This window comes from Parasteatoda tepidariorum, chromosome 8 (genome assembly GCF_982258835.1).
Source record: "Parasteatoda tepidariorum strain Cologne lab strain chromosome 8, Ptep-v5.0, whole genome shotgun sequence".
Classification (NCBI taxonomy): Eukaryota; Metazoa; Arthropoda; class Arachnida; order Araneae; family Theridiidae; genus Parasteatoda; species Parasteatoda tepidariorum.
Genome location: NC_141762.1, coordinates 10,947,158 through 10,961,661, shown reverse-complemented (window position 1 = coordinate 10,961,661; position 14,504 = coordinate 10,947,158).

Here is a 14,504-nt window from a genome sequence, read left to right as displayed (position 1 = left end):
TTATTATTTGGTGTTTTTAAATTGTGCTCTCTCAGATTTTTTAAATTTTAAGAAGTGGTGACGAAGATGTAGCGTTGAATACCAGAACGTTGAATACCAGAGTTTCAAATTATTTTTAAATTAAACACAATAGTACCAAAGAATATACAGGGGGGGAAAGTGTAGCAGTGTGAAAAAGAAACACTATATGCATTTTTTTGAATCTCTGCAGTGTCAGAAAAAATATATATATATACATATATATATATATATATATATATATATATATATATATATATATATATATATATATATATATATATATATATATATATATATATATATACGTGGAGCATCGTTTATACGACGCCGAAGGGACCACCGAAAAACGTCGTATAAACGATAACGTCGTATAATCGATTTTTACTTCTAAAACTGAAACTAACTCTGTTTTCAATTAATTTTAATGTTTAACGTGTTAATTTACATAAATTTCTAAATTAGACAAAGCAAAGCAAACAAATAACCAAAGGAGAAAAATTGCAGTGAGCCATTTGAATGTATGTTACCTTTAATTATATTTTCTTGCTATTATTCTCTACAATGATTTGAATAGCGAGTTGAAGTTACTGCTTTCTATGATGCAATTTTAAATTTATAATCTCGGCCAAATCTAATGGCTGAAGCGCACTTGTGCAATTTGCAGGAAAAAAGAGAGCTTTTACATTTTCCAAAATAATTAGTATCGATGGGTGCGCTGGGCATTGGTCGATGAATAGAGCAATTTTTCGTTTTTTCCTCTTCATAACATTGTCTAGATTTTTCAGTCATCTAGTAAAAATTACGGTCGTCATCCAAGCATTCTTGTTGACACCCTTTTCTGCATCATTCATGTTGACAAATTCCGCCTTTTTTTAAAATACACAAGAAAAAATAAAAAATTAAATAAAGAACAAAATCTAAAAATCGACGTATAACCGATTCTGTGCGTCCTATAAACGATATATTTTTACATTAAAATGAATAGGAATGATTTGGGACCACACTAAAACGTCGTATAAATGTAAACGTCGTATAAGTGATCGTCGTATAAACGATGCTCCACGTATATATATATATATACATATATATATATATATATATATATATATATATATATATATATATATATATATATATATATATATATATATATATATATATATATATATATATATATATATATATATATATATATATATATATATATATATATATATTGTTGGATTTTGTTGAGAGCAAATCAGACTGAAAGTCACGTAGAACAAACTGAAAACTTAACTTTTATTTACATCCAAAAAGAATATAAAAACAATAAGATGTTGCCAGCACAGGAAACTCAAAACTATAACTAATCTCGAACTCAAACCTCAACATCCTCCCCACCCTGGTCGACCTCGAGGGGGATGACCAGAGCTACCGGACGGGTTATATTGTGACCATTAACTCTCAGCTCACAGGATCTTATTTTTCCATCTCGTCCTTCATGCAAGTTCACCACTCTAGCTTTCTTCCACATGTGACGTGGTCGGACATCTTCTTGTAGAAGTACAATATCGCCAATTCGGATGTTAATGATATTGTCCTGATTACGAACTTGATGAAATGACCGCAATTGAAGCAAATATTCCTTAGACCATTTTTTCCAAAAGCAGTCGAGTAAGTCCTGCTGCTGCTTGTAGAATTTTCTTAGCTTTGTGTTGTTATTTGGGCTGGATGGAATGGCCGTTAGTTTCCGTCCTATCAAGAAATGGCTTGGTGTTAAGGCTGTGGAACTGTCATCTTCGTTTATCAATGGTCGGCTGTTCAGAGCGGCTTCTATTCCAATGAGGGCCGTGGACAGACCTTCCTCGTCAAGAAGTGCTCGTCCGAGTACCTTTCGTAAGCATCGCTTGACAACTCCGATTAGGCGTTCCCACCAGCCTCCCCACCAAGCCGCTCGTTACGACAGATTTCATGCGGAAAAGCACGAAGTATTTTAGGAGCCAAAATTCTTCCGTATGATTGAGTTTTTTCTCCTAAAGCATCTAAAGCCTGTATTCTTCGATTACAATCAATATATAACTCATTTATTGCTGCTGGAGAGTGATTTTTGACAGGTTTTAGGTTTTCTAAATAATCGAGATGAGCCTGTATTATTTTATCTTTATCGCCATATTTCGATTTCAAAATATTCTTTGTTGTTGCATATGTTTCTGCAGTTATATTAATTCCATCAACTATTCGTTTTGCTTCTCCATCTAAATATCCCCGCAAAAAAACATGCTTGTCAATCAGCGATAAACTTTCGTTTTTGTCGATACAGTTTTCGAAACGCTCCCGAAAACTATGGAATTCTTCAATTTCGCCGTAAAACGTATTTATTTTTATTGTAGGCAACTTTACTGTAACATTTGAAGGCGAAGCCGAAAAATTATTTATATTGGCAGCTGTTGGCGATGTTTCAGAAATTGAATTCGTGTTCCGATTCGCTGTTCTTTTGAAATTAAATAACGCCAAATGAGCATATTCTGTGTATCTTTCGCATTCTATTATGTCTTCCTGATATTCTTCATCATTTAAAAAATTATGTATTTCATCGTCTGCCAAGGTTAATTCTTTAATTTTATCTTGTAAACGTTCAATGTTGTATTCTTTTTCAGTTTGTGTACTAGCAGCATCGTTCAATTTCGTCGTTAGTTTCGTAATGGCGGTACGTAGCGTTGTTCGTTTGAGTTTAAATATTACAAGTTTTTCACTACCGGTAGCCATTCCAATTCAGATTTTTGACGAAAGTAATTATAACAAGTTCAGTATGACTTACCGAGTTATTTCGGCACCAAATGTTGGATTTTGTTGAGAGCAAATCAGACTGAAAGTCACGTAGAACAAACTGAAAATTTAACTTTTATTTACATCCAAAAAGAATATAAAAACAATAAGATGTTGCCAGCACAGGAAACTCAAAACTATAACTAATCTCGAACTCAAACCTCAACATATATATATATATATATATACACACACATTGCATTTAAAGTATTTAAGTCACTCAATACACGCGTTTTTGAATTTTTGCAGTGTCAGAAAATATCTTTTTGGTATTTGAAGTATTTAAACCACTTAATATATACGTTGTTCAATCTTTGCAATATCACAAAACATCTTCTCTTTTTTTGTATCTGAAATGTTGGGGAAAAAACTATGCACACTATTTTTTAATTTATTTTTCAAATTAATTAATAAGTAAATTAATTATTTTCACTATTTAAAAAGTGAGGGAATGATATTTTATTTTAATACATGTTTTTATCTAAGTTACATCTACCTAAAGTTTGAAAATGATAACATACTAAGTATATCTAATATTTATTATAATTTACTCTTATATATTTAATAGTTTTTACTGGTTTGGGAAATAAAATTGGCTGACACGATTGAACAAAAAAAAATTTAATAATATACTCATCTTGAATCATTCCCTCACTTCAGCATCATTCCCTCACTTTATACACTAGTGAGGGAATGACGAATTCAATAAAATTTAAAAATAACAGTTAGGCCTAATTAATTTCTGAAGTCAATCACATACAATTATATTCATACAAGAAAGCAACATATAATTATCCACTTTCTCGATGAAGTTGTATTTTATTTTACTCTAAAAAATGACATGAGGGAATAACAAATGTAAAAAATTTTACCTGGTTTGATTCATTCAAATTTATTCCACAGCAAGGCTTCTTTAAGTTGAAGCTGGAAACATACTGCAATTTTGTTCTATGATGCCAGTTGTTAACTTCTGAAGTTTTTATTAAAATAATTTTATTCTAAGAAGATTGCAGGTGATAAGAACATTGTTGTGAGGGAATGACGCGAAACACTGGGGACAAAGTTTAAAATAGTTCTGTGTTAATATTTTTATAAGAAATTAAATTTAAAATTGATTTTCTGAATTCTATATTTCAGTATTCTGAAATAAAAAACACGAATTTGTAAAAAAAATTTTTTTATTTCAGAAACAATTTTTTTCTTTTTTTAAATCAGCAGTGGGGACAAGTGAGGGAATGACATATTGGTATATTTTAATTACCTAAAATAAATAAAAAAAAATTTATAATATTATTTTATTGCTGTGTTAGCTTGCATTCTGAAGGACACTTTCCCTGAATTTTTTTTCGTAAGCTGTAAAACAAACATAAAATATACTGGGGACATGAAAATGACTGTTTTTGTGAGAATGACCCATATATGTTACTGTGATTGACCGTAAATTGATGGTCGTTGACTTCACCGGTGAACGATGACAATCACATAGTTAATGTCCGAAATGTATATTTGGTCTAGTATGCCCAGTATGCCCTACATCGTTTTTATAAGGTTCAGTGCCACTGCCATAGAGGCATTTAACTGGTACTCCGAAAACTGATGTTTCTTCTAATCTATCATCAGCAGATAAAATTTCGAATAAATATCATAATATCAACGAATAAATTAATATCAAATCGGATAAAACTAATATTTCGGACATTCACCAGAGCGACTATGTGATTATTGACAGTCACCAGTGAAAGTCGACATTCTCTTGATTTCAATTTCTCACGGTAACATACATACTTTTTCACTTCACTGCGTGAAATTAGTCGTTACGCGCATTTCAGCTCAACTGTCGTGATTTAGACTAGTTGCCAATCGCATCTGCGTGAATGCAACTTCATTACACAGTTATGAAGTTATCATCAATGCTATTATTCAACTATGGATTCATTCACCGAAATTTTCGAACGCACTTTGTAGTTCAAACATGTCCAGCGTTACAACTGAAACTTCAACTAACAAGCAAATCCATGCTGGTCGTACAAAGAAAATTTTTAAATATAATCTATCTTTTATTTGTTTGAGACAAAATCACAATAAATATTGTTTTGTAATAAAATAGTTTTAAACAATAATATTTTTTTTATTGAAATAAAGGAAATAATGGAAAAAAGAATCTCCTATAAAGGAAAGCATTTGGCAGGTCACACACCATACAAGGCAACGTTACTTTTAAAAAGTAACAATTAAAAATACAAGTACTTTAACACTAGAAAGACTGAAATACCTATATTGCCCAAAAGCAGTCAAAGTGATTGAATTGTGAAAGCATAACTAATGTATAAAGAAATTTTTTTAAATTAATTTTTAATATTTTTGATATTATTTTCAGTTATATAACAAGTTAATAGTAAATATCAACAAAAAAAAATAATTATAAAAGTCACAAAATTCTAAGAAATCGTGTCATTATATACATCATCGTTTTTCTAATTGAAATTAAAAAGCAGTCAAAATGACTTCCTTGGGCAATCTAGTGTTAGTGACTAAAAAGTTCTCGTTTTGAAAGTAGCGAATGAAAGCACATTTCTAGCTAATTGAAAAATCAAAGTAATCGTAAATTAAGAAAAAAAATTTTAAAATGCATTAAATTTTAAGTTAACGGTATAAAATTTTAAAATGCAAGAAAGTGTTACAATATTCTATAGAAATAGTGAAAGTAGAAAGAAATCAAACGGGAAAACAAAATTCTGTGTTAGCACGTTATAAAGGAATTTTAAATTATGCTCATTGCCTCAAGCTATTAAATCTTTGAAATTTTTGTTATTACTATCAGAATTTTTAGTAACAAAATAATTTGTTGAACAAGTTCGAAGAATTCGAACAGAATGAGGTAACAAAAATTGTATTCATATACAGGCGAGGTCTATTAATTCCATAAAATCCAGCATGCAAGGGTTTCACGTTCCCTCTCACCAACCCCCCTCTCCCTTTCCAGAAATTGCAATCCTTAAGGATGTTTTGAAAAAAAAATCAGCTATTTAAGAATATGTAATACATTAAATTTATAAATTAAAATGAAATTAATGTCAAGAATTTCGAAAAAAACACTTTTTTGTAAAGTAATATTTTTTTTAAAAAAATTTAAAGAGAAAGTAACGATTTCTTTCAACATTCTCGTAACAAATTTTCTCCCGAAAAAAGTTTGAAAAAAATAAATAAAAGTACTAAATTTAAAAAATTAGCGAAGTACTAGTAAAAAATCTATCTCAAAACCTGTTTCATAAATGAATGTAATTAGTTTGTCTTAGTCACCACTTATTAATTCCTCACACATATGAATATTAAAGTAAACTAAATTTCTTTCAGGTATTTTCAGAATAGAATTCCTGTTCATGCGCAAAACTGGTTCCCTTTTTAAATGTAGATCAGACTACTTATAAAAAGCCATGTGGGGACTGTCTGGTATATTTTATTTTATAACCGTCGTTGAACAGCCGACCCTATTTTTGGTCCTTGTAATTTTGAACCCAATCCAGAAGACAAGCGAACTCCTGGATCAAATATTAGGAGAGAATTTTCGATGAAGCTAACCAGCATTTGCGTTATATGGAGAGGAAAACTCCGTTAACCTGCCATGGTTAGCTTGACGGCAAGGGGATTCTAATCCATGATCCGTCTACCACTGAATAGACTTTACGTCAGCACTGTGGTCGATGCCAGCCGGATGCAGAATTCGTATTAACTTGCCGTCGCTGGGATTCGAACCTGGTTCATCGGAAGGCGAACGCTCTATCTCTTGAGCCATCATCGATAGCTGTCTGATGTAGGACACGGTAACTAAATCCACACACTGTAAAAAAAATTGGGTAGCTTAACACTAAAAATGGTGGCAACTACTTTCCATTGAAAGTTGTGTAGTGAAACATCGATAATTCTTTGGTGCTATGAGACACCTGAAATGTTCCTTTTCACTGCTTTCGGTGTAAAGTAGTTGATTTCATTTTTAATGTTCAATGACATTAAAATTTTATAGTAACAACACATGAGATACATGTTAACGCATATGAGAAACGCATAAGAGTCAATGGAGTTATTTATACGGTACAATATAGAAGTAAGAACAGTGTTTATGTGATGCATACACCAATTCTTAAAATAAAATTAGTTCGTATTAAGAGTTGATGTTACTAATGCCACTTGCCAATATCAACAAGTTTGCTATAGGAATCCAAGCGAGTTTTTTAAGGCAGAAGGTGTGTTTTTTGTTAGTCAGTGACGCCATCTATGGCCAAAAATATGACTTCAGTCTCACACGCGTCCCAACCCGTTGTACAGAGACCCCGTTTATCCATCCATAGATCGTAATTTTGGCGTGAACCAGAGAAAATTCAATCTCCAATTCAGCACCTTCAGATGTATTGACTTGTTATGGATACTTAGAAGACTTTGTAACCTACCAACCAGGCAATCATGACCCTGAAATTAGTTCGTATATCAAACATTTGTATGGGAGAATATTAAGACTAATTCGAGTTAGACTTAAGAAAACAGAAACGGAAAATTACTTAATACAATTAACCGATGCATAAAATTAAAATATAATTATCTTTGTTTCACAACCAAAATCGGACGTGAATGGGCATGAGTTTTGAGTAGCTTTTCTCCATTATTGGTTTTTAAATTTAATATTTATGAGCCCTCGATTTGATCTCCACTTGAAATAAAGAATACCTTCACACATAAGAGTTCATTCGAATTGTTCAAATTTAAACTGACAGAACTATTACACCATACGTTTTGCAGTGTAGTAAATCATTCTACTATTAAGATTGATACATTTCAAAAGCAAACGGAACTTCTTTCAGTGTAATAATAACAAATGAAACAAAAATAAGATGATTTAAATAGTGTTCGTCACAAAAAAAATTTTTAAAATTGAAAAAAATTATAAACATTAGTTTGAATATCCCTATATTATTACTTTTTCTAAGAAACCTGACCAAACGGTGCTATTAATTAAATCTGATGGTAAAATAGGAAATGCTGCTGGGTTACCCCGAAATCGTGTATAATCATCGTATCGAAATAATACCTTAAAGAAACCAACACTTTACAAAATGTAATAATAAACATTGGATTAATAGCTTCAGTTAAGAGCTCAATAAAATTGCAAAATGATCATTGTGAGAATAGGTAATATATAGCGAGGAAAACTCAAACCCTTGAGTATTTACAAAAACTTTCTTCATACTTAGAATTCATCTTAATAACACTAGTATTTATTTTCAGACTCTATTCTCTCTATATATTCTCTACTCTCTATATATATTCTCTACTCTCTCTATATATATTCTTAATTCTCTGTATATATTCTCTATTATCTCTCTATATTCTCTATAATCTCAATAAATATTTAACCTTTCCAGGCATGCAGCGAATTAAAGGTAAAGCAATTCGGCGACAGCCCTTTTTTGGACCAGGGTATCATGACGGTTAAGACTCCACAATTTCGTGACCAACGACATGTGTGTGACAATACAGTCAACATTGTGCGCAAGAGCCGCGATGGCTCAGGGGATAGAGCGTTCGCCATCCATTGAGGTGAACCAGGGTTCGAGCCCGGCGATAGCTGGTAGATTCGAATGCCGCATCCGGCTCGCACTTACCACAGTGATGACGTGAAATATCCTTAGTGCTAGGCAGATCAAGGTTTGGAGTCCCCTTGACACCAGGCTAACAGTGAGAGGTTCTCGTGGTCTTCATCTCCATGTAGCGCATACGCGGGTTAGTTCCATCAAAAAGTCCTCCACGAAGGCAAATTTCTCCCGATATTTGATCCAGGAGTTCTCTTGTCTTCTGAATTGGGTTCAAAATTGCAAGGCCATGGAGTTGAACATTAGTAGTCATAAACCCATAAATATTGGGTCGGCTATTTAACGACGGTTATAAAACATTGTGCACAAGCCGCTTATACTTATCAGCTAAGCTGGTACACATCTATCTGAAACTGAATGAGTTACAAGCCTCCAGCTGAGGCTCGAACCCCAGTCCTTCAAAATGACTGCTCGAAACCATTAAGTCATCACTATTCTATTCTGAAACTTAAAAAACAAGAAAAAATTTGCTTCTGCTGAGATGTTTGATAATTAAATAGCTAAAGGAAATATTATGATAATACACATTTTCAAATTATTTAGGAGAGCTCTTTGGTGAAAAGCATGACTATATCCCTGTATGTCGTGAAGCATTTCGGTGTGGAAACAGAAATTTGTAAATTACCATTATGAAAACAATAATGTTGAATAGCTCAAGGCATGAATGCCTCAATAGGAAAAAGTTCCAGAGTCAATTCAATTTGTTTCTTTTTCACTGTACAAAACAAAAGAAGAGAACATAAATACAATTCAAATAAAAAATAAGTACGTTAACGAGCATGTTTTTTTACTCAGATTTCGTTTTGTCATTTCTTCTAGAACGAAAGCACTGACATAAACTTCGAGACCTTGTAATTATACTCCTGGTATAACTTTTGCTGAGTCTCGTCTTATCCTTCCCGGAACATATAATTAATGAAGAACAATGAGATAAGCTCATAGTACTTCATTATTACTTTTTTTTTATTTGACTAAGATCTTAGCAATAGCTATTATCCTATCCGCCCATCTCATGAGGTTTTATTGATTCCTAATCAACAACTATCTATCCATGTCAGGACAGTATTGATTAACGCTAAGCCTGACCACGACTCTCTTCTATTTTCTATACTTCCCGATTCCATTGAAAATTTATTTTGTCCTTTTATTTGTAATTGCATTATTTATTTATTAACATTTTTTTGTTTTCTTTATAAAAAGAGAGGAATGTAATGCCGTGTATGTTATATAAAAAAAAGGCGTAGTGATTGTAAGATCATGGGATTTACGAACTTGGCGGGAGATTTGTGCGTACTAAAACAAGTATTTTTTGTATAGGAATGTAGGGTCTAACGTAGCGGGTTAAGTACAATCCTAACAAAAACGAACACGGGAAGAAAAATGTGTTTATTAACGAAATCAACAATGAACTGGTAGACTAGTCAGTACCTAATTCAGTATTCACAACAAATGTCCCAAACTGTGACCCCTGACATCGCATGTGGTTCCTGCATGATGGTGACCCAGGTTATTATGATCAGGTGGTCTCGAATTACTTTAGCGCAAATTTCGCGGGGTGATGGTTTCAGATGTCGTGAACCAGTCCGATGGCCGCTCCATTCACCAGATTTACCCAGCCTGTATTTTTTTACCATCTGAAGGCCATCAAACTTTCGTTGACTCACTGGAAGACCACGTTGCACAATATTCTATACGACTGCAAGTATACGCGAAATGACTACCACTTTTCAACGTGCTCACTAATCTCTTCTGAGACGTTATGAAGCATTTATTATTGTTGGTGCACAACAGTTTGCATGCAGAGAAAGATCGAAAAATGGTAAAATAATTTTCTTTCTAACTTGTTTTCTCAAAGAGCAAAATGTCCTTGATTACCAAGACTTATTGTCAATCGTTTTTCACCACAGAGAACAGTCTTGTATATGCATTATAATTTTTAATATGCCTTGATAGCCAAGGTTCTTTATTTCTCCCAAAAACTACATGTGAAATAGTTTTGCTATTGACATCATATTTTTTTCAGCATGCAAACAACCCTGTGTCGGTAGCTGCAGTAACTTGCTTGGTAACACTTGACAGTTGGTAACACTTTGCCACAGTAACACTTTGCAGTAGTAACACTTTGCATCAGTAACACTTTACAGTTGGTAACACTTCGCTGTTGATAATACTTTGCAACAAAACTTGTTGCAAAGTGCTTCTTTGGAGGAACTTTGTTGCTACAAAGAAGCTCTTTGCATTGGGTTTTAAAATAAACACATTTCTCCTCCCGTGTCTTTTATTCTTGTTTCATTCATGTATTAATAGTCCCACAAAATTAGGCTTGACCACATGTCCGAGTTTCGCCTATGTTCGTAGAATCATCCAGTACAATGCAGAATTTAACCACTTCCAATAACACTGTGCAACTATTCATTTTGTGGCATAGCTAAGTTAACTGTTAGCCGACCATAAAGTCAAAACATAACTTTTATTCCTTATAAACATATCGTTTTATTCCTTTGTTAAGCGCAAGGAACTGAAATAAAAAATAGAATACAGGTTTTCATTCTTTCAGTTTCCCATGATTCAAATATTTAAAACAATTTTCAAACCACTAGAAATTTAGAGCTGCCTGTTCTCTTTCTCAATCTCTCTTAACCATTCTCCTTCGGCGTAGCTTTATATTATGGCAATAGCTATGGGGTCTCCCTGAACACACGGTCTCGCCAATCTGCCAAACGCTCTGTAAACTGTAACCTGCTCTTTGAATTTCAAATTTTTAGTCAGTAAATTAGCCAAATATCAAAAGTATTCGCCAATTTTCAAAAATCTTCACCAAATGTAATAATTCTTTATGATTAATTTTTTTCCAATTGAATTATTTAACAGGATTTAATCTGTGTTTTGCAGTAGTTGGTTTCGGATTCATATTATTTGAACCTAATTCTAATTGGTTATGCGGCGCATCTACCAAAAACTACTGCAATCGAATGAAAAATACTGTTTCTTTCTTTTTTTTCTTTTTTTTTTATTAGAATGGTTCATTTTGACGTAATTTTGAGGATTGAGTTAAATATAAATTTTTCTTTCCAATGGAAAAATTCTTACCCCAAAACTTTCTCCAAAGCACTATTATACTTATCAAATTTACAATTTTGTCACATTTGGCGAGGAGGTAAATGCTTAGCTCTACTGAAGGTAACTTATTTTACCCTGGATGAATCTTTTTGATGTCCTTGACTAATTTGCGCCGTTATTAACTTGACAAAGACTTACAATACGTCTTTGTAATAAGGCACACAAACCTACTTATGTATGTGTAGCAATGAATTAAATAAATTAAGCAATCGCTATTCTTCAAGGGTGTCTTTCCCTTACGTTAAGAAAAACAAAATGGGCTTAACTCCCTCCTTTTCACTTCCATTAAAATAACGGGGTAAAAATTCGCTCTCTATTTCACCTGACCGTGATATTTCCAGGATGGAGTAACACGCCTAAAAGATTAAAGCAATCGATTGCTCTAACCTACTTATTTTTCATGCTAGAATAACCTTTATTTCTCATTCTATACACCAGATGGCAGTACCAGACAATTTTTAATGAGATTAGAGATAGTTTATTTTAAATTAAATGTCAGCACTCATTAAACATATGAGCGACAAAATTTACACCAAAACAAAAATTCAACGCAAAATTCAACGCAACCACAGGTACATACACTTAATTTTACATAATTTTCTTGAATAAAAAATATTCACGTTCATGACCGTTTATTTCAAAGTTATGCTACCAGTAAGGAGTCAAATAGAAAGCAGGGCTATAATTTTAAACTACTAATAATAAAATGAAAGTCTCAAACTTTTTTTAAAGAAAAACAGCAAAAAAATTGCCAATTTATTTTAGATTTTTCCACTTGCATGCAAATCATAAAAATTACTAAATAATTCTCATTTAAAAAATTGTAAGGCTTAAACAATACAGTGAAGTATTTTTTCATGTATGAAATAAAAAATTTGATTATAAATACTTTTTAATTTCATAAAAGATGGCTTTCCACAATTTTCATAAAGAAGATGCAGATTGAAAATAAACAAAAATAACCTAACAATGATTAATAACTGTTGAAAATTCGCAACAATTATAAAAACAGCATATTATTCGCTAAAAAACGCTTCTTCATATAAGAACAGAACTTTAAAAAAACAGCTTCAAGCAGCATGGAGATAAAGTATATTATCTCTATTCCTTATTTAACACCTTCAATACTGGTAGAATGAAGACGAAGCACTCCCCTCAGACCCGCAGATTCAGAAAGTATACGTACTAATACGAAAGCACCTAATTGAAATCACGTCCGTGTGATATTGGGACGCTAGAGTCAGAAAGGCTTGTTATATATATTTATACATACAATGGACCGTGATCGTCATACAATGGACCATGAAGGGAGAATCACGCAACCACATGTGTGTGATCACGGCAACTAGTTAAATTTTCTTTCTTCATACGGGATTGAAAAAAAAAAACTTAAATCATAAATAAATTTGTATTTATCAACACTAAAAAATCATCTGCAACACTGAAAGGCATATATCGACGTAATAAATAACACTCAAATAATTTAATTTTTCTTAAAATTTTTTTTAATTTGTTGCCCTTCCCACGTTATTTTATAAAGAAAAAGACGTTTGTAGAAGTCTCTGAAGAAATGAACAAGATTATATTCATTTACTATCTTGACATTGCTCATTCCTCTTTTCTAAAAGTAAACACATGATAGTCAACGTATAGTATGTATATATATATATATATTTTATATATATATATATATATATATATTTTATATATATATATATATATATATATATATATATATATATATATATATATATATATATTTTATATATATATATATATATATTTTATATATATATATATATATATATATATATATATATATATATATATATATATATAATATATATATATATATATATATATATATATATATATATATATATATATATATATATATATATATATATATATATATATATATATATACATATATATATATATATATATATATAAAATATATATATATATATATATATATGTATATATATATATATATAATTATTTATTTTATCATTTTCAAAAATAATTGTAAAATAATAATAATAGTTGATTGACTTCATGTTTAAAATTTAGCTGCAGAATATATATGTTACCGGCAAAGTATGAAATGATTTATATTTCACACATTTCCTAGGCATTCTATAGAATGCCAAATGAGAAACCGGCAAAGTATAAAATACATCTCCGATTCGTCAAAATGTCATTCAAAAATGACAAGTAGGTTAATTTCTTTTGTTTCCCTTAATAAGAAAGGCATAAATTATGTTATGTGTAAATTCTTTACACATTTTGAATAAATGTTTTTTAATGGCATTCTCAGTATTTTTTCAGAATAACATTTTTATTTTTGAGAAATGCTGTGAATGACCGAAATCTGGAGAATGTCGACTTTCACCGGTGAATGTCAACAATCACATAGTCGCTTCGGTGAACGTCAGAAATATTTATTACATCCGATTTGATATTAATTTATTCGTGGATATAATAACATTTATTCGATATTTTAATACTTACTGACGATAGATTAGAAGAAACATCAGTGTAGGGTATAGAGGGCAAATGTATACCGGGCAGTGGCACTTAACTCGATCTAGTATATATTTCGGACATTTACCAAAGGTCTAGTTAAGTTCCACTGTCCGGTATACATTTGCCCGGTATATCCTACACTGATGTTTTTTTTAAGGTCAAGTGTCATTGCCCGGTTTATATTTGCCCGATACTCCAAACACTGATGTTTCTTCTAATCTATCGTCAGTAAGTATTAAAATATCGAATAAATGTTATTATATCCACGAATAAATTAGTATCAAATCGGATGTAATAAATATTTCGGACATTCACCAGAGCGACTACGTGATTGTCAACATTCACCGGTGAAAGTCAACTACCTCCGATTTCGGTCATTCACAG